The following is a 27,630-nucleotide window of genomic DNA, read 5'->3' as shown; positions in this document are numbered from 1 at the left end:
TATTTATAATGATGAAATAATTATGAAAATAAATGCCAAACATTTATAACATAACTTTATTGTGATTACAAAAAAAAAACCACCCTAGACACATAGTTGATTATGATCATTGGTAAATGGTTATAAAAATATTTCCTTTGAATCAATCAATCATTGATTGATGAGTGTAATGGATTATTATAATATCATAAACATCATAACAACTTAGAGAAGTATGAATAGACTTGCATGAACTGATTCATAAAGAACTGAGCAGAACTTGGAAAAGACTATAAACATCAATTAAGACAAGATCAATAGAATGAGCAATAAAGAAAATCAAATGCTAGGTACATTTAATGACCAATGTAGTCCCTAAGGAAATGACAAAATAAACCATTAGTTGCAGAGGTGGTAAACCATGCGTAAAGAGTATTTGATTTATAGACAGATTTCATCTATATGACAGTTGTTTTCTTCCTGAACTGTTTTTATTTTTATTTTAATTTTTTTTTTGTCATTGTTGAAAGGAAATGTTTTCTGGGTAGGGGACTAGAGATGTATCCAGAAATGAATGTTAAATAAAAAAAAAGTCATTAAAAAAAAGCAATGCTGTATAAGATACAGTTTAATCAGGTAATCCTTCCTGAAAGTAAAATTTATTAGGTGGTGAGGACAAAAGAACATGGGTATTGTGTACTGAGATTAGCTTAAAAAGGTACAGAAAGCTATGCTAGAGAAAATACAAGGAGAAACTTCACTGACTCCTCAATTTTGCCTGAGCAGTTCTAGTGATTAATTACCCATCTTTTATCATTACTACAGATATAAATCAGCTAATATCCACATTAGAAAATTAGTAAGCATAATACAATTAATAAATGATTCCTTTGTTGATACTCTGGTTTCCCACTACATAGTTTGTCAAGAATGATGCTTATTGACTTCATTAGGGAAAATTAAAAGTATTGGTTAACCCTGACAACATGCTTTTGATCCTTGGAAGATTTCTTACATTTTAGAACCCCTCTCATGTACTAAGAACTTCTAATGAAGACAATTAAATTAATAAACCTGTGAAAGGCAGGTACAATTTATTCACTTAATGATGGACATTGCACGATTAATAGACAAAGAATAATTCCATAGACATTCACTTTGGATCAAAAGATTATAAGACTGAGGTGAAACTGCAAAGTTGTTTTGACTTATATTCCTCTTTTAGTATTGATTTAGAACAATCTTTACACACAAAGTCATTATAGAGATTACCTAATTCATCCTCTTCCATTTTATATATAAGGAGCCAGGAAGCAAGACCAGAGTCCTCTGGTTTTAAGTCCAACACTTTTCCTGCATGATAGTCTCTCTAATAAAGGCACTAGTTTCTTAAATAAAAAATGGAATTAATGTCTAATAATGTGAATACATTCTGCAAAAATAAAGATTTCATTTCATACATACCTGCTCATTCTGGGTAGATCCTGCCAGGGTCCTCTAGTTCATTACAGGGAATCTAGCTAATGTTATAGAGACCCTTTAAAAAATTCTCTTGATATAATGATATCAGTGGAGAATAAAAAGGCTGTTCATTTACCTTTTGTCATTTTGTATTTTACATTTCCTTGGTAACACCCTTTTCTTTGATTCTTCATTCTTCTTTTTATTCTGTTGATTGCTCAGAATCACCACGTACATCTCCATTGCTCTGTAAGTGATACTCATTTTAAACATTATAGAAATGTGATGTTTCATGATGCTCAACCATATGACACCGGTCATAAAATTTCCTTAAATATGTGTTTGCACGTATGTTATTATTGTAGTTTTTTGTGTGTGTTTTTTGGAATGAATCCATTACTTCACCACTGTGGGTGAGAGACTTCTTCCACTCAAAAACAAAACAAAACAAAACACCTGATAATTCCTTTACAATGGATAGGTTTACAGAGTTTTCTGAATTACTGAAATATATTGACTTGCCTCCTTGTTACATAGTCAGTACTTATCAGAAGTGGAACTTGATTCTAGGTTGTCCTGGTTCTTAGAACAGTTCTCTATCCACTACACTCTGCTGAACCCCTTGTTTCTATTCTGTATTTTGTTACATTAAAGGAATAACTAATGATATTAGGACATACATAGAAAGGAAATAGTATTAAAAATTTTAGTCAACAGTGAATTCTGAGGAATTTTTTGGAATGTCAGATTGGATGTCCCAGGAGCCCTGATACCATTGCACAAAGACTACAATAATGATCAATATGAGTACTTATAGGATATTACAGTGGGACGATAACTTAGCTCAAGCTGGGTTTGACCAAGAATAATCTCTCTGTATTGAAATATAGGGATCCCATTTAAATTTAAAGAGTTTGGTTGAACGACATGAATGCCTAATATTTGCATACTTAGGGAAATATATCATTCAGGATATTATGCAACTGTCTTTGTATCATTATTTCTTTAGATTAGGGTTGATTATCCATCTTTTGGGACTCTCAGTGCTTGGTGAAATGTATTTTTAATGGCTACTGACTAGATTCATTCAGCTGAAAATCCAGAAGATTTTCTTCTAAAATATTGGTCTTTCCAGGACATTATGCTATTTGAACAATTACCACAAAATACTTGAATTTGGCACTGACCTAGAAATTGTATGAGAGGTAGTAGTAGTAGTAGTAGCAGCAGCAGCAGCAGTAGTAGTAGCAGCAGCAGCAGCAGCAGTAGTAGTAGTAGTAATTAGAATTTATGTAGTGCTTTTAAATTTTGTGAAGTATTTTTTTTAGATTTCTCATTTTATTCTCAAAATAGTCATTTGATTTAGTTGCTATTGTTATCCTCAATTGACAGAGGAGTAAATTGAAGTTGAAGACAGATTACAGACCTTGCTCAGGATCAAATAGCTTATAAGGTGTCTAAGTCAAATCTTCTTAATTCCAAAACCCATCAGTCTATACACTGCATGATATAACTGGTGAAATACACACACCAAGCTGTTGTACTTTATGTAGTGGTGAAATACAGTCACCACTACCAATGTATCTCCTTAAAAATTCTTCATGTGGGCGAAAGTCCCTGTCCCTGTCATTGCTGTTTCTATACTAATCCATCAACTAATCCAACAAGTATTCAAAGTAGGGCACTAATATTAGTCAGAATAGTGCTAATTGACTCAAACTACTCCATGAACCATTGTAATTGACTTAGGAAAAAAAAAAGATTTGGAGAACAATTTATGAATTCACAAGACCTTTAATTATATAATCCAGGGTTGAGTTACAGGATATATTTACTGTTTATTCTGATTTATTAGAAATGTAAATCTTTTTAATACAACCCCTCAACCTCAGAGGACTATTCTTGCTAGTTTTAGTGCTTTACTTTGTCTAAATGCTTGGTTTTTTTTATTTGTTTGTTTGTTTTTACCTTACTCAGGGTTACATAGCTATTAAGGTGTCTAAGGAAATAATTAAAGTCAGACCTTCCCAACTTTAAAGTCCAGGAGTGCTCTATCCACTGTACCATCAAACTACCAAAGAAAAGAGGAAAATCAGAGTAATTAATCAATACAGTGAAAAAGTCTGAAAATATGTAAAATTTGCATCACATATCTCTTTCTTTTTTTTTAAAAGCAATCGGGGTTAAGTAACTTACTCAAGGTTACATGGCCAGTTATTTCTGGGTGTGGTGCCAGATTTGATCCTGGTCATCCCGACACTGGAGCCAGTGCTCTTACTCGCTGAGCCACCTGGCTGCCCCTAAGCAATTGGGGTTAAGTAACTTGCTCAAGATTACACGGCCAGGTGTTTCTGGGTGGGTGCTAAGTGTCTGAGCCCGGGATTCGATCTCCAGGTCATTCCAACACTGGAGCCGGTGCTCTTACTCGCTGTGCTACCTGGCCGCCCCTATCACATATCTCTTAAGGAGAAGGGTGGGGAGTGTGTTCTTATATTTCTTATTTCCATCTATGTTGTTCCTTACAATTTTGTAATATTCAATTTTGATTTTTGGTGGTTTTAAAAAGTTTCCTTATTATGATAGACATATATATTTTCTTATGTCCTTTGGTTACTTTACATCATTTCACATAGATCTTTTCTGCTTCTCTATATTTGTCATACTCATAATTTCTTATAGCTCAGTAGTATTCCATTACATTTATGTACAATAATTTGTTTAGCTATTCTCTAATCAATGGGCTTCTCTTTTGTTTCTAAATTCCTGTCACAGAATGTGTTACTACAAATAGTTTGGCATATATGGGGACTTTTTTTTTATCAATGTCTTATACCCTATAAAGTATTTTTAGCAGATTTAATTACAAAGAAAAAATGTGGCTGAAAGTTCTTTTCCTCATTATACCATTATCATTTTTGGTATAGGGAGCTGCCTCCAAAAGTGCAGATTTCTGCAATTTGTAGTCTTAGAGAGTTGTCTAAAACAATGAATTTAAAGTAATTTTCCCAGGGCCACACAGCAAGTCCATTTTGAGGTTAGACGTGAATCCAGGAGTTCCTGACTCCTTGCCCAGTAATCTATACACTGAAGCAGCCTCTACAGTTACCTCTGCCCCTTCCTCTTTTTCTACTCTAAGTTTTTCTGTATCTCTACTTTTTTTTTCATTCTTTTTACTTCTCCCTCTCTCATCTGTTACACTCTCTTTCTGCCTGCCTATTTGCCTCTGATTCTGTCTCTGTCTCTGTTTCTGTGAGTCTCTGTCTCCTTCTGACTCTCTCTGCACACTTTGAATAATTAATCTTAAGTTAATATAGGCCATATTTTGTCATGATTGTGTCCTTCAAATAGAAAGTAGAATTTTGAATGCTTCTGTTATACTTGAACTAAAATTTGAGCCATTTTCTTGTCACAAAATATTTTGTTAATCTCAGAAACCTATCTTATTTTGGTTCTCATGATTTAAACCAAATAATCATGCAAAAAAGAAAAAGTAGGGCTGGCTAGGTGGCATGGTGAATAGAGGACCAGCCCTGGAGTCAGGAGGACCTGAGTTCAAATCCAGCCTCAGACACGTAACACTTACTATATGTGTGACTTTACTAGCCATGTGACCTTAGGCAAGACACTTAACCCTAACTGCCCTGCCTTCCCCCCTACAAAAAATAAAAGCAAATCAAGAAGTAGTATTATGGGAATATTTGGAATACTATGACAAAATTAAACTTAGACAACTGTCAATCCTAGTCTTGCTTTACTTACCATATCTAATAGTCCTTTATACAAGTAAGGGAATAAATGTATAAATGATACAAGAATATTAAAACTTTTTTTTAAAGCAATCGGGCTTAAGTAACTTGCTCAAGGTTACACGGCCAGTTGTTTCTGGGTGTGGTGCTAAGTATCTGAGCCCAGATTTGATCACCAGGTCATACCGACACTGGAGCTGGTGCTCTTACTCGCTGAGTCACCTGGCTGCCCCAAGAATATTAAAACTTAAAAAAAAAGCAAATTGCTTTCCACGACAATAGTAAAACCTAAATGAATTACTTAACATCCCTCAAAAATATTGTTCAGTTGCTACCTTTCTCACCACAGATCAAATTCTATCTTATAGGGAATTAATTGAGAAACATACTTTATGAAGTAACAAATAAAGTAATTCTACAAAGTCCTAGCATTTGGAAACACCTATGTTCAACAAATTATACCACTTGACTCATAACATCAAGGAAAAACCAATGAACAGGATGAGGGGGGAAATGGATTAAAAACTATACTCAAATTTTGTATCAACAATTTAGGTTCTATTTTGATGCTGGCTGTGAAGTTCATATTAAGAAGTGGCTATCTGCTATATGTAAGACGAAAAATGAATCCTTCTCAAAGAGAATACTAAAAATAATTTGTTACAAAATAGTTTGTGAAAACATAAGGGAAAATTGTCAAAATATGTAATGGAAGCTATCATTGCTACAATGTGTCACTGACAGATGCTCAACATTCATTATAGTCTGGAAAATTTAAAATTATTGAGGTTGGAAATTATTTAAAATATTATTTTAAAATGTTACAAACCTTTGGATCTTTTTCATGAATTTTACTATTGATAATTTAATCATATTTTCAAATGAACTTAAGCATTTTCATAATCACCAAACTCAATTTATTCTCCCCTTTCTCAATGCCAAATAATTTTCTAAATATTGAAAGTGTATGATGGGGTTAGAAAAGAGGCATCAATTCTACATCTTTTGCTTGTATGTAAATCTGCCAAAAGTACTTTCTAAGGGAATTCTATGTTACTTACCTAACTTTCTACTTATTCATTCACTTATATAGCTCTGAATCCAAGGTTCCCAGTTCCCAGAGATTTCCAGGTCATCATGTAAGTCCTATACAACAGTATAAGTAGAAAGCTATAATCATATGACTGAATAACACTTACATACTATACAAATGATACTATGCTAAATACTAGAGATATCTTTTTTTTTTCTTTTTTTTGGGAGGGCAATTGGGATTAAGTGACTTGCCCAAGATCACATGGCTATTTTTGTGTTAAGTGTCTGAGGCCGGATTTGAACTCAGGTCCTCCTGACTCCAGGGCCATTGCTCTATTCACTGAGCCACCTAGCTGCCCAAATGGTATTTGTATTTTTTTTGCACGGCAATTGGGGTTAAGTGACTTGTCTAAGGTCACACGGCTAGTAAGTATGTCAAGTGTCTGAGGCTGGGTTTGAAATCAGGTCTTCCTGACTCCAGGGCCAGTGCTCTATACACTGCACCACCTGCCTCCCCCCTTAGAGATATCTTTTTAACTGAATCTTTTTCCACATGAAATTTATGTTCTCTTGTCATCACCATTCTTAGCTTCTTTAAAATTATCTATTTTTTCCAATGTAAATGAGTGCAAAGCACCCACATTATAAAAACCTGTTCCAAAATTTCATTTGTTGACCAGTTGTTTGCAATTCTAAATGAATTATTCCATATAAATGATATCCCACGCACATGGATCAGTTTTATCTGAGCCTGCAAACACCTAGTTACCCATAATTTGCCTGAAGTCTCTCACAAGTAGTACTCTAGATGCTTTAATTATCACTCTATATAATCAGTGTATTATATAGAACTTCAGTGGAAACTAAATTCAGAGTTACAAAGAAGATGCTAGAGATTTCTCCTCATCTTTAATCATTGCTTGAGAAGTAATTGGAGTAAGAAATCCTCTAGATTTTTACTTATCTGTCATGTTATGGGCAGAATATTTAACCCATTTGTTAAGGGTATATGTGTTAAGGGATTAAGTTTAAGGAACTGTGTGAATCATAGGATTTAGACCTGGAAGGGACCTTTGGAGGTCAACTAAAACTTTCTTGCAATATAAACACCAAAGGCATTGCTCAATCTTAGATACTTCCTTCTCAGTTACTTGGTATTCTTTGGGGTGACACACTGACTGTTTTGCCTTTTTCAGTTTCTAGTATTAGTTCCTGTTGTTTCTGAATTACTTCTCCTGTTTAACAGAATTATTTCTTGCAGCTATCTCTCTCTAGTCCTTCTTGTCAAGTAAGTAAATATAATGGTGGGGGCACTTTATTTAGTCCTGATACATTTACCAGTTGAGAAGATATATTGATTATGATGAAGATACACTAGATGTGATGAGGCCTTGATACCTGCCTACATCTGACAGGAAGTATCTTTGAGAGTAATCAAATAAAGTAAAATTAAATACAGATAAATAAAATATTCCATTTTTGTTTCCCTGATCAACTTTGTAAAGACAAGATAAAGTCAGTGCAGCTATAGTGAAACCTAAAAATATCTGGACTGGAGTGGTCAGAGTCAATGTGAATTAGCAGAATGATGGGACAGCCAATCCTAAACCACATTTTAAAATAAGATATAGCGTACAAGATTAGGGAGGTGATAGTCCGGTTGACCCTGACAGACCATATTTGCATTACTACATTCATCAGTTATTGATCATTCATATCTATGAATGTAGTAAGCACTCTCCAGAATTTGTAATGTGTTTATGGGTAGAGGATACTAAGAGGAATTAATATTATACTTTGAAATTAGTAAATAATTATTAATTGTGATCCACCTTTTTCCTTTCTATCTGTAAAGGCCCAAATCCAGTTAAAGTCAGTCAGTTTCTGAAGGGCAGATTTGATTGATTAGATTGTTCCTAGCCCTTAAGGAACATGCTACTAAATTTTGGTACACCCTACTAAACTGGAAGACCAAATTTCTGTTTACAATATAAATGGATTCCAGTCTGGGCAATCCCTTACTCTGAGGGAAAGAACCCATATTTTTGGTTCCCTCCATTAGAATTTAGAGTGACCCAGTTCATGAGAAGAAAACCAGCCAGAGAAGCAAAAATGGAAATGGCTTCTCCTACCCAGATTTTTGGAAGGTGCTGAGTCTCATGATCAAGCCACATTCTCCATACGAGGAGCTGAAGACTTTTAGTTCACCTCCTCATTAAATGTCCCCCAATTTTGGTTTATTTTCACTTGTCAATGGAATTCCTTTTCAGAAGATATTTAAGGCCTTTCAGTATCTCCCTCCTGGTCTTTGGTTACTGAGAGAAACCACTCTCCATTGGTTTATTGATTGCTGGCTAACCTAATTGATGAACCAGAAACCTTGTTTTTTAGATTTTTGATTCATATAAGGACTGTGAAATGAGAGCTCAGTAGAAATAAAAAAATATCCTTTATAAATGACTATATATGGGATATTGAGAAGAGCAAAGGTTTTCAAATCTCATGGTGTATCAGCAATGCCATATTCACAATGCCTATAGAGATTACAAATATGCTGATATAATTATCCATCACAAAATACATCAGGCTTGCCATATGGGGGAATAAGCTAGAAAACTTATTAAAATTCCAAAAGACTGAGTCCCAAAACCAGAAAGTGAAAGCCATCAGAGTAGTTATGACATTGGCACAGGTAGATAAAGTAGAAAGCACCCACATTCTCAAGCCTTTAAAACAGAATAGGCTGCCTCAGGCAAAGGTCCTCCTCTCTCCACGCACAGCAACCACCCAGCGTCCTGGCAGAGCGCTCCCAGCAGCTCCAGCCCCTGGCAGTCCTCAGCAGGAGTCCTTAGCAGAAATTCTGGCTGACTCAAAAAGGGCTTCGTGCTGCCACCACCTCTGCTGCTGCCGCCGCTGTCGCCACCACTGCTAGCCACTGCAGGAACTCTAGCTTGGCTTCCACTTCTTCTTGCTCCGCCCCTTCCTGCTACATCAGCAAGTCCAATGGGGCATGGGAGATCTTTAAATCCCATAACCCTTACATTCGGCCCCAAGATCCTGTTTACCTTGTTCAGGGGAAAAGGTCAGCACCCAGAACTTCAAAGTATACAGGCAGAATTATCAAGACAGAAACAGATCAAGTAGACAGATTTCCAAACTGTCCAACCATTACATCCATACCCAGTCAACATCTGGGTTTCCACATCTGGGTTTTTCAAAGCCGGGGGGTCTCTGGACAATGGCTTTCCAGAACACAGATCAAATAACAGAACACTTCTTAAAGTGAGCCCCCAAAACAAAGCTACACATCAGGGCTTATATAGCCTTCTCCTGGCTCAGAGAATGTAACAACCTTCTGGACCCACTGGCCAATCAAGAAGTATCTACTGAAAAACAAGCCTCCCACCCCAGGCTTCAGGTGCACTTTAGCCTAGGGGCAGGGAAGATCTTCCAAATTTGCATTCCCATTACACATGGTCATTCCCTTGGAAGAGGCTCCTCTATGCCCTAAGGTATAATAAAGAAACTTGCTTCACAGGGAATTTAAGTTTTATATAGTGGTAGAATAAATCACTTCCATTGCTAATCTTCCAAAATGCTATTTACTCCTCTACTTGATGGGATAACTTTTTGGAGCTTTGAGGAGGGAATGACTTTGTTTTCTTGTTTGTTTGTTTTGCTTTTGGGCATTTTTTTAAATCTTTTTGGAGGGGGGAAAGCAAGGACATTTGGGTTAAGTGACTTGCTAAAGGTCATACAACTAGTAAGTATTAAGTGTCTGAGGCCAGATTTAAACTCAGGAACGCTTGACTCCAGGGCCAGTGCTCTATTCCTTGTGTCACCTAGCTGCCCAGAGTCTGACTTTGTACTTATGTTTACATTAAGACTTCACCACCCATGCTGCAATAAGGAAGATTAAGCAAATAAAATCAACAAAGTCTCTCCAGATGCTGAGGTGCTAAGGCATCGCCTTTCAAACTACTTTGTATTCAGGTAATATATTCCATTTATTTATTAAGTAAATTAACTTATATATTATAATTACTTGCATTTCATGTAATAATCTATAATTATAAATATATCATATTTGTTATATTATACATTTTATATATGTATACATATATGTATATGTGTATAGCTTCACCTATTGATAAGGAAGGAAACAAAAAAATATGAAATATTTACTCTGTAATTATAAATATATCATATTTGTTATATTGTACATTTTATATATGTATACATATATGTATATGTGTATAGCTTCACCTATTGATAAGGAAGGAAACAAAAAAAATATGAAATACTCTATTCAAGGAACTGTATAAGCACTGGTGAGACAAATGCAAGAAAATGATCTTTCATTCCAATATAAGAGGGTAGAAGTGAGAGCATGAAGGTACCAGTAAGGGACATGATTTTGAAACCCTGTAAGTCAGAAACAGGTTCAAAAAGAAAATCTAGTCAGGCTGCCCCTTCAACAAAAGGGAGGCTCAAGGAGAAGTGAGGCTTACCTTGTTCACTGATATTCCAGGGTGATCAGATTTTGTAGTCTATTTTGTGATGGAGAGGCCTAGGTACTGAGAAAGTGAATTAGAATGCAAACTCCTGGATGGTAGCAATTTTCCTTAGTCTAACAGAGCCCAAAATTTTACTAAGCCAGTAGGTAGAACATCTTATTGCCAACTGGAGTCATATGGCTAAGAGCAATGCCAATTGAGAAATTAACTCATTTGTAAAATCTTACAGATCATGCTGGTGGACAATCATTAGCAAAACTGACTCATGAAATAGGAAGAACTGGTCAAAGAACATTCAATGATGATCCTGAAAGACAGCAAAGGCATTAGATGGTTGACTCAAAGTATCTGAGAGAAAGATAATAAATACTTTGAAAAAAAATCATGCCTTATTTTACAAAAGAAAAAAATTATTGAGAAAAAGTGAATGCCTAATTATATAATAATTAAGGAATGCAAATAGGCTACACATTCATGAAAACTACCCTTGGTGGACGTATGAAAGAAGTCAAGTTTTTCTGATGATTTGCTACAAGTGATCAAATCTCTGATCTTAAAATTGTTCTAATGATATAGAAAATGCATGATCCTGCTGTATTTATTGCTAATTGACTATAAGACACACAAATACATTTCATTCAGTAGGTGAAAATATTGCCTTAAAGACTAATCAAAATAAAATATAATAAATCTTTCCCTTTTATAGGCCAGAATCATACTATGTTATTTGAAATTATAAAGAACAGATATTTCTCCTCACTGGCCCTTTGGTTATTAATAACAACCATGGTATAAAACAGGGAGATACATGCTTTCTACCATCATAGAGTATGCCCAATGACCTATTCAAAGGAAAGCAACTTTGATCAAAGTATATAGCATAAAATAATCCAGATACTTTTATTTAAAGATAAAGTCTTACTTATCAACCCTCTTCTTTGCAAAACCTTCTAAAGGAGATTTATAATCACTCAAAAGATTTATGCTTAACTTTCTCTATGTGAAATTTTTTAAAAAGGTAAAAACTTATGATTTTAATTATAATCTGCATTTTCAAGAGCAGAGCATATAGCTTATCCATTAATGCAAATATCTTAGACAGGGGCAGCTAGGTGGCACAGTGAATAGAACACCAGCCCTGGAATCAGGAGGACCTGAGTTCACATCGGGCCTCAGACACTTAACATTTACTAGCTATGTGACATGGGGCAAGTTACTTAACACTAATTGCTGCCTTCCCCCCTCTAAAAAACAAATATCTTAGATATTGAGTCTCAGGCTGACCAGGAGACAAGTTTTCCCCACTGTCATTTTACATTCTTCCAGTATTATTGTATGGCTATGACTTATTAAATGCCATAGATTGAAAAATTAAAATTTTCAGGTTGTGAAAGGGCTGTGTATTCATGCAAACACTTTAGAATAAGATAGGGGAGGAATTTTTAATACCTTGACATGTATTACATAAATGATGTCATCAGAGATTTGTTACTAGAAAAAGAGGTTGGCAACATAGCAAAAGTGATACATAATCAGTGGGCAGTCCACATAACCACTTGGTAGCTAAACAATGTCAAAAGATTTATCAGTAGTCTCTTGAATTTTGAGGAACCAAATCTGAAGAATTTATGGGACATTAGAATTCTTCAGGATGAGTAGGAATTAGTGGATTACGTTCTGCACCCCTGGAGGGAATATTCAGGTGGAAAAACTCATAAATCCATTGAAATACAGAAGTGTGGAAGGAGTAATTCCAGTGGCCCAGGCTGTATTATGCTTTTTCTCCTTAGCTGCTCTGATTCTCAAGTCTTTTACTATGCACAGACGCAGAATATCAAATGTAAAAATTTCAAATGTTTTCTAAAATAATTGGTGTATAAACAGAAACTCACCCCTACGATATTCATTATCCTTCCACCTGAAGGATATCCATTGTTTCCTGAACTAGTCATTACATCAAAAATACTCTAGTAATGAATTTAACCTTAAAATAAATTCATACCAACTTTTTGGTGCTATTTCTGCAGTACCTTCTTACTTGTCCCTATGGCTTCTGTTCCTTCGATCTTTCATACTTGACCAGGAGACACTTCATTTCTGTCACCAAGACAATCATCTTAGATGAAAAGTGAACTCTGTTCACACCCCCTCATTTCCTGTACTTAGAGGCTATTTTCTCCTTTATTTTCTCCTTTATTTCCTTGGCTTCCTTCTCTTCCTCTTATTCTCTTCCTTGAGCTTCATCCTTGATTATATCTTAATCTCCTGAATTAAGAAAATGTATCAATATTCCTATGGAGGAGCTCTGTATACAATGTTCAAAACTATTCTGACTTTGCTAGAATTCTTGATTTTGAAATAAGCAAAGGAGGTTTCAATTTTCTCTGAAGGGAAAAGGAGTCATGTAAGCCTTTTGGGGGTAGCTAGGTGGTAGAGTAGAGAGTGCAAGACCTGGAGTCAGAAAAACTTATCTTTGTGAGTTCATATCTGGCCTCAAACACTTACTAGCTATATGACTCTGGGTAAGTTACTTAAGCTTGTGTGCTTCAGTCCCTCATCTACAAATTATCTCACGTTCTTTCACCTCTAGTAGTCAATAAGTGGTCAAGTCCTGGTATTTCTACTTTCATAACATAATTTGTATGTATTCTTTTCTCAACTCAATATTGTCACTGCATTGATGATGGCTCCTAATAATTTCCCAATTGTACAATTTGAAGAGCCTAATTGATTTGGTTTCTCTTCCTCGATCTCCCTCAATTCTAGGCCATCTTCCGCTTAGCTTTCAAATTTATTTTCAAGTTTGGACCTTTCAATAATTGTCAGTGGTTCCTATTTCAAACTGTTTAAAATCAGTTCAGATAAATTTAAACCAGATAAAACCTGTTAAAACTGGTTCAAACTGGTTGAAATCAAATCAAACCAGATAAAAACAGTTCAACCTGGTTTAAACTAGTTCATACCTGTTCAATCTGATTAAAAACAATTCAGACTGTTTGAAATTGGTTCAGACTAGTTCATATCAGTTTAAACAGGTTTGGATTGAATAAAACCAGTTCATACCATTTTAAACCACTTAAAATTAGTGAACAGTTCATACTAACTACAGTTCCTAGTTGCTGGAAGTCATTTTCTCCCCTTCATGAGGCAATCAATAATTTCCCTGTAGGTATGGATTTTTTTCTGGATTTCTCATGAAGTTATGAATCTCCCTCCAATATATTCTTGTCTCCTGGGTCTATAAAGCCAACAGAAAGATGGAAATTCCTCCAAAGTTCATAAAGTAGTCCTGTTTGGCCAATGAGGAAAGTAAGTAAAGTTGATGCCAAAGTCTCATCCCTCCCCTATCTAACCAAATTAATTCCTTATGACAAGCAACTCTCATTTTTATCACTAGATACTCTCTTGAAGGGGCATCTAGGTGATTCATTAAAAAGACCACTGGTCCTAGAGTCAGGAGGACCTGAGTTCAAATCTAGCCTCAGACATTCAACACTTACTATCTGTGTGACCTTGAGCAAGTCACTTAACCACAATTGCCCTGCCGTCCCCCCTCCAAAAAAAAAGATACTCTCTTGAATCTGAATCTCAATTAGCCTGAATTGGCTTAATAATTTATTTACAATCGTTAGGGCAGGACAGAATTTTTTGAGCCAACTAAATACCCTTCTTGAACAATATAATATCTAGTTCATACAATGGATCATCAGAAACACCAAAATTGCTCAAGTTTTTTTTTTTTTAACACTTTTAGTTGGATTGCCTTTAATTTATTTGATTTATTCAATAATCGTTCCTACCTGGTTAAGGGAGTATAAATAGTATTTTATCACTTATTTTGTTTGAGGTGGGTTAATTTGACTGGTTAACTCATGCTTTGAAGTCTATTAAAGTGAATTAATGAACAAACCCCTGCTTCCGATTTCTTCAGAAGTCTTTATTTTTCCATTTTCCCTTGCAGGTCTTTTGCCTCCATGCCCTGGGGAACTTGGATTTCACTGCATCTAGCAACTTGTCTCTGTGGTTACCTGGGCAAACATGTGCAACTCACTAACTGCTGCTGCTAAAAATTCTATTAAATATTCTTGTGTTTAGAGATGGAGGAATAAACAAATCCTTCTCTTCCAATTTAGCCTCACTCCTGTAGTAGCCACAATCAGGAGCAGTCCTGATGAGATCAAAAGTGTGGTCTTTTAATTTCATTTAACATACTAAGATGCCCAGTTCCTTTGAAAATAGAACATCACCCTGAGTTTCAATCAATCATCATTTATTATCTGTGTCCTTTCAGCAAGTCTCCACTTGGTGGAAGCAAATTCTAATATGAGGTGCCTGCAACTAGAGACACACACCCTGAACTCTCATTTTAACTGATTTGTGAATATCTCCAGAAACACAGTGAGCAGGACTCAGAGTTGAGTAGGAGGAGGGTTTTGAACTAGAACACATTTGGGAATTTTTACAGTGCTTTCCATGATCCCAAATTGTTCTATGTTGTAAAAAGGAAACAAAAAACAAATTAAACAAACATAAAAAACAGCAAAAACACATTTTGAACAAACCTATTTGATTTTGGATGATCAAACATCTTGGTCCTGAAAGAATTGAATTAAAATCAACCCAAATGGAGATGGTGAAAAATGGATGGCACAAATATACAGTTATTGTTTGTCCTTAATTTTAGAAGAGAGCCAGTGACATTATATCTAGACTCTAGAGTGAAATGGATTTAAGTGAGTCAGAGCTACACAAAGTAATGAGCTTCACTCTCTCTTCCTTAGTTATCACAGTCCAGTAGTAGGATAAGTCAAGATGACTGGCAAGGGATAAGTGACCCACAGTGCCTGCTTCAGCAACCTTCATGGATATTGGAACAAATGGTTTCTATTCATCCATTCCAGCATAAAGTTTGAACATGTTTTGGACAGACACCCCTTTATTCACCAATAATCTGAGTCCTCTTGGTGACCCAAAACATGGAGTAGCCCATCTGGCAAGATAGTTTTCTAGAGTGGGCCACTGGGCATACTACAGCTGCTAGGTGAATTTTAGATAAAGTAAGTGTACACCAAAGGTGGATGAGCAGCCCTGAAAAGGACTGCTAGTCTTCTCAAACACCCCATTTACCTCATAAATATGCTAGAGCATATTTGTATTACCAACATTTTTTCCAATGACATTTTGTCCAAAAAAAGAAGTATTAAAACTATTCAAGAGACATATAGCTTGAAAAGGAAGTTGAATGGTCACATAGCAATAATTAGAAATGCCACATAGATAGCCTAGATGGTTCATTATCCCTGAAAGACCTTGAAGAATATAATAGGAGATCCTTCAGCAAATCAAGTAAGTTTCATTGGAAGATGATTCAGGAAAAGAATGGGTAAAACCTTCTCAGGATAAATAAAGGTAGTAGGGAGCTTATTGCTGGTTAAATAACAGATCAACCCAAACCACCTAAGGACTAATTTAGAATGAAATCCAGGTCAACATTGTTATTCTAAGTACAAATAGAAGAATTATTCTACTTATGTATCTACTTTAAGAATGTTTAACTTCAAGCTGGCAATTATAAGAGAAGTTTCACTAATATATATGTATAGGGTATAATGCTATGATTAGCCAAGGACATTAAATTGAACATAATTTAACATCCCAAAAATGTATTTAATATTATAAAAAATAGTCGATAAAGTTAAATGGTTGAAATTCTCTAAGAGGTAAGTTGAGAATGAAAGCTGTGTCATGATTATGAAATTATATTACATCTAGCACTTTAAGATATAATATTGAAGTGAAATAACCACTGTAATCAATTTCATGGCTAATCAACCTGCTGGAATGCAAAAATTTCACAGGATGTTTTGAATTTCATGGAAGCTGAGGAAAGAAGCACCAAAATCTAAACCAAAATAGAAATAAAGATATTCTAAGCCAGCCCTTCCAAGGAATGGTTTCTAGTGGGCAGAGGAGATTATTAAAATTATATTTTTCTTTTAAATCAATGGATTGAAGACTCTACATATGACAGTTTAGTTAGAAGAAATGAATTTAGTTTATTTCTTGGAAGATGGAAGAGTGAGAAATTGTAAAGGAGATTATCTCCTCATTACCCTACTTAAAATCAGTAATAGAAATACTAAAATGAAGAACTTCCTACCATCATAGAAAAATAGAAATTACTCAAAGGAATAAGCAAAGCAAATGATACTTGAACACAATGAAAGCAGTTATAGATTAAAATGAGGGGGAGAATGCTAGAAGGAAAGAAATAATGAAACTATCAATAGTGACTTTGAAAAGAAAACTAATATCTCTTATATGTAACATAATTGAGGAAGTCAACACAGTATCACACTTGGAATCCAGAAAATCTGAATTTAATCTAACCTCAGAAACTTTTTAGCTGTATGATACCATTCAAGTAATTTATTCTCTCAACCTCACTTTCCTTATCTATAAAATGGGTACAATAATTGCAACTACCTCCAACGGCCATAATGAGGAGCAAAAGAGATAATATTTGTAAAGAAATTTTCAAGCCTTGAAGCATTATATAAATGCTAACTGGCTATTATTAACCTTGCCTTAGAAGCTAACTAGCTGTGTGACCCTGAGCAAGTTATTTAACTTCTCTATACTTCTCTTTCCTCATTCATAGAAGTAATAAGATGCATCAGATAACCTCAAACTTCCCTTAAAGCACAAAAATCTATAATCCAGTGATATCAGGAAAACTAATAATGAAATGGCCTTTTCGAAATATGTAGAAAATACAACTAATATTATAAATTAAATGAGGATTTAACTTATTTTTACTGAAGGAAAAAAATGGCAAGAGTAGAAGCAGAACAAAAAAGAACTATAAAAACACTGAAATGAGAATATATTTTACATAATCATATATATATATGTGTATACATTTGCATATGTATTTTAAAGAAAGGCAGAAACAGCAATGTTTTTGGAAGATACATTTTTAAAAATGATAATTTAAAATTTATTGAATTTTTTCATAACCATAAACTTTCAAATAATCTGATCAAGTTGTTTGAGAACATTATTCATGTCAATTTCCAACAAAAATAATTTTAAAAGAGGTCTATTTTAAATATTAGAAAATTCCAGGGCATCAAAATAGGTGAGTCTAAAAGTCAACAAACTAAAACATATCACCAACAAGCTTCAAAAGCGCAATAACAGAAAAATGAGGGGTTCAGATAAAAAACAAGAAGAATTAATTCCTTTTTATGTGCTACAGAAAGAAGAAAATGGAAAAAATCTATAACATGCAAACACAGAAAATAAACACATGTAGGTAGGATATCTTCACAAAATTGTTTTACCTAAAATATTAAGCATTATTAAAAGCACACATGCACAAACATACTTGAACATTAAAGATCAAAATGACTTTGACTAGTACTAGAATTCAAATTATATAAAAAAGTGGTATTCATTAAAAAATTTGCTCACTACAAAATAGATGGGTGGAAAAGACTGGTTTCATGATACAAAAAGCAAATAACTACATTAAGTATACTATACTTGTCTTTTGGGAAAAGACCTCACTATTTGACAAAAATGCTGAGAAAACTGAAAAGCAGTTTGGTAGAAATTAGGTATAAACCAACATCTATATACCAATACCATATACCAATATAAGATCAAAGACCATACCAACACCATATAATGATTTAGACATAAAGGATGATATCTCATATGTTAAGCAAATTAGAGAAGCATGTAAAATTTTATTATGGAAAAAGGAAGAATTTATGACCAAACAAAAGACAGATCATAAGGAGTAAAATGGATAATTTTGATTACATTAAATTAAAAAGGTTTACCCAAACAAAATCAATGCAGTCACAATTAGAAGAAAAACAAGAAACTTGACTTAAAATACAAATGTTTTGTGGGGGCATTGGCTGTGGCAGCAGTCTGGTTACTTCCAGGGCTCAGGTCCACAGAAAGATGGAGAACCAAGTGGCTGGCCAACCAGAGGGCTATTGCAGGAATCCCAAATCTAGCCTTATAATCTGAGGAGGGGCCTTGCCCCAAGGGTAATCCCAAATTCAAATGTTCAGAGATTAGATCTAGTGAGAAATAGCATAATGAAACATATTTCTTGGTAAACGAGGATTGCCTGCTTATTTCCTTAGAGAGCAATAACTTACTTCAAAAGCAAGGCAACCCAGGGTGGCCAGGTGGCACAGTGAATAAGAGCACCAGACCCAGAGTTGGGAGACCTGGTTTCAGTTCCAGCCTCAGATACTCAGCCTTGAGCAAGTTACTTAACCCCAATTGCTTTAAAAAAAAAAAGCAACCCACCCCCAAAACAGTAGTAGCCCATCTCTAAGAAATATTCTCAACACTATTAAAAGTCCGCCTTGGAAAATACTACACCAATACTTCCCATTGCTATCACTTCTGTAAGTGTTAACATGGAATGTATGGGTGAGTTCACCACTAATATAATTACCATGATGATCATATTTCATAGACTTTGCACGCTGAAGATGATAGAATAATTACAAATTTTAGCTAGGGTTTCATAGGGAAGGAGTGCTAGCATCCTTCTCATATTCTCTAGATTACAAGTAAACTGGCTTACTTACTTCTCATACATAGCGTCAGATGCTATCCCCACCTCTGTTCCTTTCTCACAATCTATACCCCAGGGTTTACCTCCTCACTTCTCTCCCTTGTAGTCTCTAGCTTCCTTCTAGGATCTTCTCAAATTCTACTTCCTGCATGAAGCTCCACTCCCCTCTTCACATGTTCTTATTAGTATTCTGTTCTCTCTCCCCCCAAACTACATGATATTAACTTTATACAGGTTTATTAATTAATCCAGTAGAATTTAAGTTCAATGAAGTCAGGGATTGTATTCATTTCTTAGTTTTTACTCCTAACACATATTTCTAAATTTGCACATAAATAATGCAATAATCTATTAATAATAATGTTGAATTGCAACAGTTTTCTTCATCAATGTCATTTAAGATATATTTAAAACTTATCAACAGAGTGTCTGAGGCTACTTAAAGAAGCATAAACTTCCTCAAAGAATAGAAAGATTGGGGGGGGGAGCCAAGATGGCATAACAGAAGCAGTAACTTTTCTAAGCTCCTCCATGAATCACGTCAATAAACTTTAAAAAGTGAATCTTAATGGATTTTAGAGTGACAGAATTTACTGGGAGATGGAGTGTGGCAGAATCCAGCCCAGTGGGTCAGGACAAGGGGAGCACAGAGCATGTAGGGCTGCACCAGCCTGGACTGGAGAGCAGATACAGAAGAGTGAGAAGGAGCCTCTCAATCTAAATGGCTATGGATCCTGGAACAAATAGAGTCACTATGCTTTGTACATCCTGCCGACTATGCCATAATGTAATATAATGCCAAGGAAAGGCAACTTCCCAAGGTTCAGAATACCAGCATAGCTGCTCTCCATTTTATTCAGTGACCAACCAAGAACAGAGAAGATCAAAACATGACATCATTCCAAATACAGCATTTACTAAGTGTGATTAAATAATCTCCAAGTACTACCCCACCCCAGGACCTTCCAATCATTCAATCAATTACAAAGTCCCTGTTCTAAATACTTCTCCACCCCTAGGCTGTACCTTCATTTAGTCCACCACAAAGCCCCTCTTCTCAAATGGAGATTAGTTTCCAAACATAAGTAAAGTACATTCACTTGTTCAACCATAGAACACAAAAAGGTCAAAAATTCCCCACCCCTGGATCACAATTGAATCTACCCCAGAGTTACATCAAGTTTAAGCACAGCACTTAATACCCAAATGGAGGTCTTTTCTTCATCTTGACGGGAGGCAAGTTCTCAGCAATCTTAGTTCCTGGGGAGACAAGGCTTAGCAAGGCCACAAGATACATTGCCAGTCTCTTCATTAATTCATCCTCTGTCTGTAGGACAGTCCTAGAACCCCTGAAAACATAAGCAAAACCCTCTCCCAGGATTTCTGTAAACATACAACAAGAAAATCCTTCTTCAGGGCTTCTGAACCAACAGAAAGGTTCCCAGACCCCTGCAACAACAGCACTGTCCTTCACCAGTGGACAGTATTTATTCTGTCTGCAGGACAGTCTCCAGACCCCTGCAACAACAGCACTGTCCTTCACCAGTGGACAGTATTCACTCTCTGTCTGCAGGACAGTCTCAGGGCTTCTTAACCAAAAGCCAGGTTCCAGGACTTCTTCAACAACAGGACTGTCTTTCACCAGTGGACAAATCTGGCAAAAACAACATCAAAACGACAGACAAAGTACCAGCAAAACAGCCATGTCTCCTCAGTCCTTGGCAGCTCAGGGGGCAGGTCTCAAAAGTCCAGGGCAATTCAAAGTGGCAAAACAGCAGTTCTCTCAGTCTCTCTCTCAGCCTCCACGAGGTGCTGCTTCCAAAAAGTTCTTCTGCCTCTCTCTTGTGTCTCTCCAAATCTACGCCACCAGGTCCTCCCAGTTCAGGATTCTCTTTTCACATCAACAAGTCCATCCCACAGGTGGGATTAACAAGCTCTGGGTTTTAACACAATCATTTTGAAAACTAAGCCAATACAGGGGAATCTTTAATTGCCATTACTATCACAGAGCCCCAGCCAGCAGACTCACCCACCCCAAGGGCAATTCACAGCACTCTCACCAGCGTCTTACCTCGGGACAGGAGGACCTGACAAAGCTGGGTTAGGGAAAGCACAGTGCCTGCAGCAGAGACAGCAGCTCCTCCTAGGGCTGATTATCAGCCCACAGCCTGGAAATTTAAAAATCACCTACACGATTTTCCAGAGGCCAAGATGGCAGAGTAAACTCTAGCTGCTCCAATTAGCCCTCCGGGACCTAGAAAACGCAGAGATAAATGTCCCACCCAGAGTAAAATCCTGAAATAGAGGAAATAGCCTCATACTTAGGAGTCACTGAGAAAGGATGTAACTGAGGCAGTGAGGAGTCTTAAGAGAAGGGTGGGAGGGGTGCCAACAAGCCTTAACTCACCCGACAAGCAAAAGCCTGCCTGAACTGTAGCCCAGGGGCATAGAGGCAGAAATCTGAAGCTTCCAGAAAACCCCTTACCCCACATATTACTCTGTGAGCATCAGGGTAACTCAGGAGAAACACTGATAATCCTGGCCTTGGCCTGAATCTAGACACCCAGAGGCTACAGCACACAAAGCAAACAACCAGCCGCCTAGCTCCCAGACTGAGAAGCTTGGGTCAGAACCCCCTGTGCCCCAGGAGCAGAAATACACATTAAAGGACAGGAAAAAGGCAATTCCAATGGGTCAGAAGCAACCTGCAAAGACAAGACCAAAGATAATAGAGTCCTATTATTCTGAACAAGGAGAATTACTGTCAGAAGGCACCATGGACTCTGGGTCCACACCTGAGAACACAGATGGAAAAATGAACTGGTCTCAAGCGCAAAAAGCATTCTTGGACGAGCTCAAGAAAGGTTTTAAAAGTTGAATTAGAGAAGTAGAAATTAAATTTAACTCTACATTGACCAAATTGGAAAAAAAGTCTCACTGAAGAAAAGAAACCCTTAAAAATTAAAATCTGTGAATTGGAGAGAATACCTCCCTGAAAAAGGGCCTTCCAAAACTAACCAAAGAGAACAATTCACTAAAAATTAGAATCAGTCAAATCGAAGCTCAGGACTCTATGATGCACCAAGACTCAATCAAACAAAAAATGAAGATTGCAAAATTGGAAGAAAGTGTAAAATATCTCACTGAAAGTACAACTGACCTGGAGAACAGATCCAGGAGAGATAATTTCAGAATTATTGGTCGACTGGAAAGCCATGATGAAAAAAGCAACCTAGACAACATCTTCCATGATATTGTCAAAGAAAACTGTCCTGAAGTCCTAGAATCAGAAGGTAAAATAGTTCTTGAAAGAAGTCACCAGTCTCCTCCTGAAAGAGATCCCAAATTGAAAACTCCAAGAAATATAGTAGTCAAATTCCAGAATTAAAAGATTGAGGAGGAAATATTGCAAGCAGCCAAAAAGAAACAATTCAAACACCATATAACTACTTTCAGGATTACACAGGACCTAGCAGCTTCTACATAAAAATATTGGAGGGATTTGAATTTGATATTTCTTAAGGCAAAAGAGCTAGGACTGCAACCAAGGATTAACTACCCAGGAAAACTGAGCATAATATTTCAGTCAAGGAGATGGTCATTTAATGAAATAAGGGACTTCCAGATTTTCCTGATAAAAAAGCCAGAGCTCAATGGAAAATTTGCTCTCCAATTACAATACTAAAGAAAAACATAAAAAGTTAGACAAGGAAAACACACACTCACACATACACACATACATATACACACACTCACATATACATGCAAATAACTTGGGAAGCAATAAGAGCAAATTGTTTACATCCCTATATGAGAAGCTGATAACTGTCAATATTGAAATTAATGTGATTATTATGACCTTCACAAGGGATATACATTGATAGAGGGTGTGGGTATAAATGAACTAATCTGATGATGAAGCAAAAAAAATTATTAAGGTGTTCAAAGGGACTGCAATGGGATAAAAGGAAATGTTGAGGCAGAAAAAGGTAAATTATGCCATTCAAAAAGGCATAAAAGCATACTATAGTAGATGAGAAGGAAAGAGGGAGAGGAACATCATTTGAACATTATTCTCACTGGTTCAATTTCAAAGAGTGATCAACATAATCAGTTAAGTTTAAGATTCTAACATGAAAAGACACAAAAACTCATTAAATAGAGGGAAAGGAGGGAGGGAGAGGAGCACTGTATTAAATTTACTCTTATTGTTTTGGGGCCAAAGGGGGAATAACATGCTGTGATAAGTATAAAAATCTTTTGTGTCCTATAGGCAGTAGGAGGGTAAGTTGGGGTAAAAAGAGTGGGGGGTATTAGAAGGGAAGGAAATAGTAGTAAGGTGAAAGGGTAGGTAAAGAATGGGGTGTCACAGGGAGGGAACACTGAGGAAGGTGGTAGTCAAAAGGAAAACCCTTAAGGAGGGGAAGAGAGAAGGAAGAAACAAAAACATAAGCAGGGGAGGGAATAGGATGGATGGAAAGTGATAGATAGTAATCATTACTGTGAATGTGAATGGGATGAACTCTCCCATAAAACATAGGTGGATAACAGAATGGATTAAAAACCATCATCCTACAATATCCTATCTACACGGAACACATTTGAAACAAAGGGATATGCACAGGGTAAAGATAAAGGCTGGAGGGGAATATATTATGCGTCAGCTAAAGTAAAAAAAAAAAAACATAGGAAGCAAACCCTATCTCACATAAAGCAAAAGGAAAAAATAGACCTAATTAAAAGAGATAAGGAAGGAAAATATATCCTGCTAAAAGGCACCATCAAGAATGAAGCAATATCATTACTTAACATATATGCACCAAGTGGTATAGCATCCAAATTCCTAGAGGAGATGGGAAGGGAATTAGAGGAAGAAATGGACAGCAAAACTATACTAGTGGGTCACCTTAATCTCCCCCTCTCTGAACTTGACAAATCTAACCTCAAAATAAACAAGAAAGAAGTTAAGGAGGCAAATAGAATTTTAGAGAGGCTAGATATTATAGATCTCTGGAGAGAACTGAATGAAGATAAAAATGAATATACTTTTTTCTCAGCGGCTCATGGGACATACTCAAAAATTGAACATGTACTAGGGCATAAAAACCTCAAAATTCAGTGCAGAAAGGCAGAAATATTAAATGCATTCTTCTCAGATCATGATGCAATAAACATCATATGCAATAAAGGGTTATGGAAAGATAGACTAAAAACTAATTGGAAATTAAACAATTTAATCCTAAAGAATGAGTGGGTAAAACAAGAAATTATAGAAACAATCAGTAACTTCGTTCAAGAGAATGACAAAATGAGACAACATGACAAAATTTGTGGGATGTAGCAAAGGAAGTTCTTAGGGGAAGTTTTATATCCCTGAGTGCATACATGAATAAATTAGAGAAAATGGAAGTCAATGAATTGGGCATGCCATTGAAAAACTTAGAAAAGGAAGAAACTGAAAATCCCCAATTTAATACTAAATTAGGAATACTGGAAACCAAAGGAAAGATTAATAAAATTTAAAGTAATAAAACTATTGAATTAATAAATAAAACTAAGAGCTGATTTCATGAAAAAAACAATAAAATTGATAGACCATTAGTCAATGAAAAAAAGAAAGAAGAAAACCAAATTATGAAAATCTAAAATGAAAATGGTGAATCTACCTTCAATAAAGAAGAAATTAAAACAATAATTAGGAATTATTTTGACAAATTGTATGCACACAAATTTGACAATCTTAGTGTAATGGATAAATATTTACAAAAATAAAATTTGCCCAGATTACATAAAAAGGAAGTAAATTACATAAATAACTTCATCTGAGAAAAAAAAATTGAACAAGCCATCATTGAAAACCCTAGTAAAAAATCTCCAGGACTAGATGGATTTACTAGTGAATTCTATCAAACATTTAAAGAACAATTTATTAAAATACTTCACAAACTATTTGGGAAAATTAGTGAAGGAGTCCTACCAAATTCTTTTTATGGCACACATATGGTACCTATACCTAAATCAGAAAGAGATAAAATGGAGAAAGAAAAGTATAGACCAATTTCCCTCATGATTTAAAAAAAAATATTTCCCAAAACACTACAGCAACTTATCACAAGAGTTATACACTTTGATCAGGTAGGATTTATTTTAGGAATGCAAGGATTGTTTAATATTAGGAAAACCATCAGTACAATTGATCGTATCAACAATAAAACTAGCAAAAACCACATGATTGTCTCAATAGATTCTGAAAAGGCTTTTGACAAAATACAACATCCATTCCTATTAAAAACACTAGAAAGTATAGGAATAAATGGAGCCTTCCTTAAAGTAATAGGTAGCATCTATTTTAAGCCATAAGCAAGTATTATATAAAATGTTAATAAGCTAGAAGCATTTTCAATAAGATCAGGGGTGAAACAATGGTGTCCACTATCACCCCTCTTACTCATTCTGGTTCTAGAAATGTTAGCAGTAGCAATTAGAGAAGAAAAAGAAATCAAAGGAATCAAATTAGGTAAAGAAGAGACCAAGCTGTCACACTTTACAAATGATATGATGATATACTTATAGAATCCTAGGGAATCAAGTCAAAAACTACTTGGGACAATGAATAAATTTGGCAAAGTTGTAGGATATAACATAAACCCACATAAATCCTCTGCATTCCTGTATATTTCTAATGAAATTCAACAGCATGAGATAGAAAGAGAAATTCCATTTAAAGTCACTGTAGACATGGTAAAATATTTGGGAATCTCCCTGCCAAAACAAACCCAGGACCTAAATGAACACAACTACAAAACACTTTTCACACAAATAAAGTCAGATTTAACTAATTGGAAAAAAAAAAAACATCAATTGCTTGTGGCTGGGTCAAGCTAATGTAATAAAAATGACAATTTTACCTAAATTAAATTACATATTTAGTGTCAAAACAATCAATTTACCAAAAAAATAAACAAACCTACTTTATAGAGCTAGAAAAATTACTGACAACATTCATTCGGAAGAACAAAAGGTCCAGAATATAAAGGGAATTAATGAAAAGAAATGCTAGGGAAGGTGGCCTAGATTTTAATCTGTATTATAAAACAGCAGTCATTGAAACTACTTGGTACTGACTGACGAATAGACTAGTGCATCAATGGAATATATTGCATACAGAAGACTCAGCAGTCAATGACTATAGTAACCTACTGTTTGATAAACTCAAAAACCCCAGTTTTTGAGGTAAAACTCACTATTTGACTAAAATTGCTGGGACAACTGGAATATAGTATGTCAGAAATGGGGCATAGACTATTATCTAACACCATATACCAAAAACAAGTCTAAATGGGTGTATGATCTAGGTATAAATGCTGATACTGTTAGCAATCTGGGAAAGCAAGGAATAGTTTACCTGTCAGATTTGTGGAGAGGGGAAGATTTTATGGCCAAAGAAGAATTAGAGAGCATTATAAAATGCAAAATGGATAATTTTGATTACATTAAATTGAAAAGCTTCTGTACAAACAAACCCAATGTAACCAAGATTAGGAGGTGTTGCAGCAAGCACCCCAGTGTCCCCAGGGTGCCTGCTCACACAGGTTTTTGGATCTGCTTTGTTAAAGGAAAGCAACTCAAAATGGGTTAACAAGCTTACTTTAATCAGTCAGACATATATCGTTTACCTTGTTCAGGAGAAAAGGTCAGCACCCTGAACCTCAAAGTATACAGGCATAATTATCAAGACAGAAACATCAAGTAGACAGATTTCCAAACTGTCCAACCATTACATCCATACCCAGTCAACATCTGGGTTTCCACATTCTGGGTTTTTCAAAGCTGGGGGACTCTCAACAACGGCTTCCCAGAATTCAGATCAAATCACAGAATACTTCTCAAAGTGAGTCCCAAAAACAAAGCTACACATCAGGGCTTATATAGCCTTCTCCTGGCTCAGAGAATGTAACAACCTTATTGACTCACTGGCCAATCAAGAAGTATCTACTGAAAAACAAGCCTCCCCCACCCCAGGTTTCAGGTGCACATTAGCCTAGGGGCAGGGAAGATCTGTAAAATTTACATTCTTATTACAGGAGGTAAGTGGAAAATTGGGAAAGAATTTTGCAACCTGTGTCTCTGATAAAGGACTCCTTTCTAAAATATACAAAGAATCCAGTCAAACCTGTAAGAATACAAGTCATTCCCCAATTGATAAATGGCCAAAGGTTATGAACAGGCGGTTTTTAGAGGATGAAATTAAAGATATCTGTAAGCATATGAAGAAATGCTCTAA

General features: G+C 35.6%; 1 long non-coding RNA gene across 4 annotated transcripts in view; it reads right to left on the bottom strand.

The window, feature by feature from the left end:
- LOC138170321 (uncharacterized) overlaps positions 1-27,630 on the bottom strand; it is a 398,334-nt gene that overhangs the window by 17,756 nt on the left and 352,948 nt on the right. For 2 of the 4 annotated variants that reach the window (XR_011170574.1, XR_011170573.1), the window contains exons 1-3: positions 27,023-27,423; positions 6,248-6,332; positions 1,577-1,687 (exon numbers count right to left, since the gene is read on the bottom strand). This is a non-coding gene — a long non-coding RNA (uncharacterized lncRNA). Of the gene's footprint in view, positions 1-1,576; positions 1,688-6,247; positions 6,333-10,732; positions 10,799-27,022; positions 27,424-27,630 lie in introns of those variants that run through there. The other 2 variants (XR_011170575.1, XR_011170576.1) reach the window with 2 other exon arrangements.

Source organism: Petaurus breviceps, unplaced genomic scaffold, assembly GCF_028583685.1.
Source record: "Petaurus breviceps papuanus isolate PSGF00001 unplaced genomic scaffold, PetGlider_PUasm1.0 38, whole genome shotgun sequence".
NCBI lineage: Eukaryota > Metazoa > Chordata > Mammalia > Diprotodontia > Petauridae > Petaurus > Petaurus breviceps.
The sequence above is the reverse complement of the archived record's forward strand: the minus strand, read 5'-3'. Positions and strand labels throughout refer to the sequence as shown.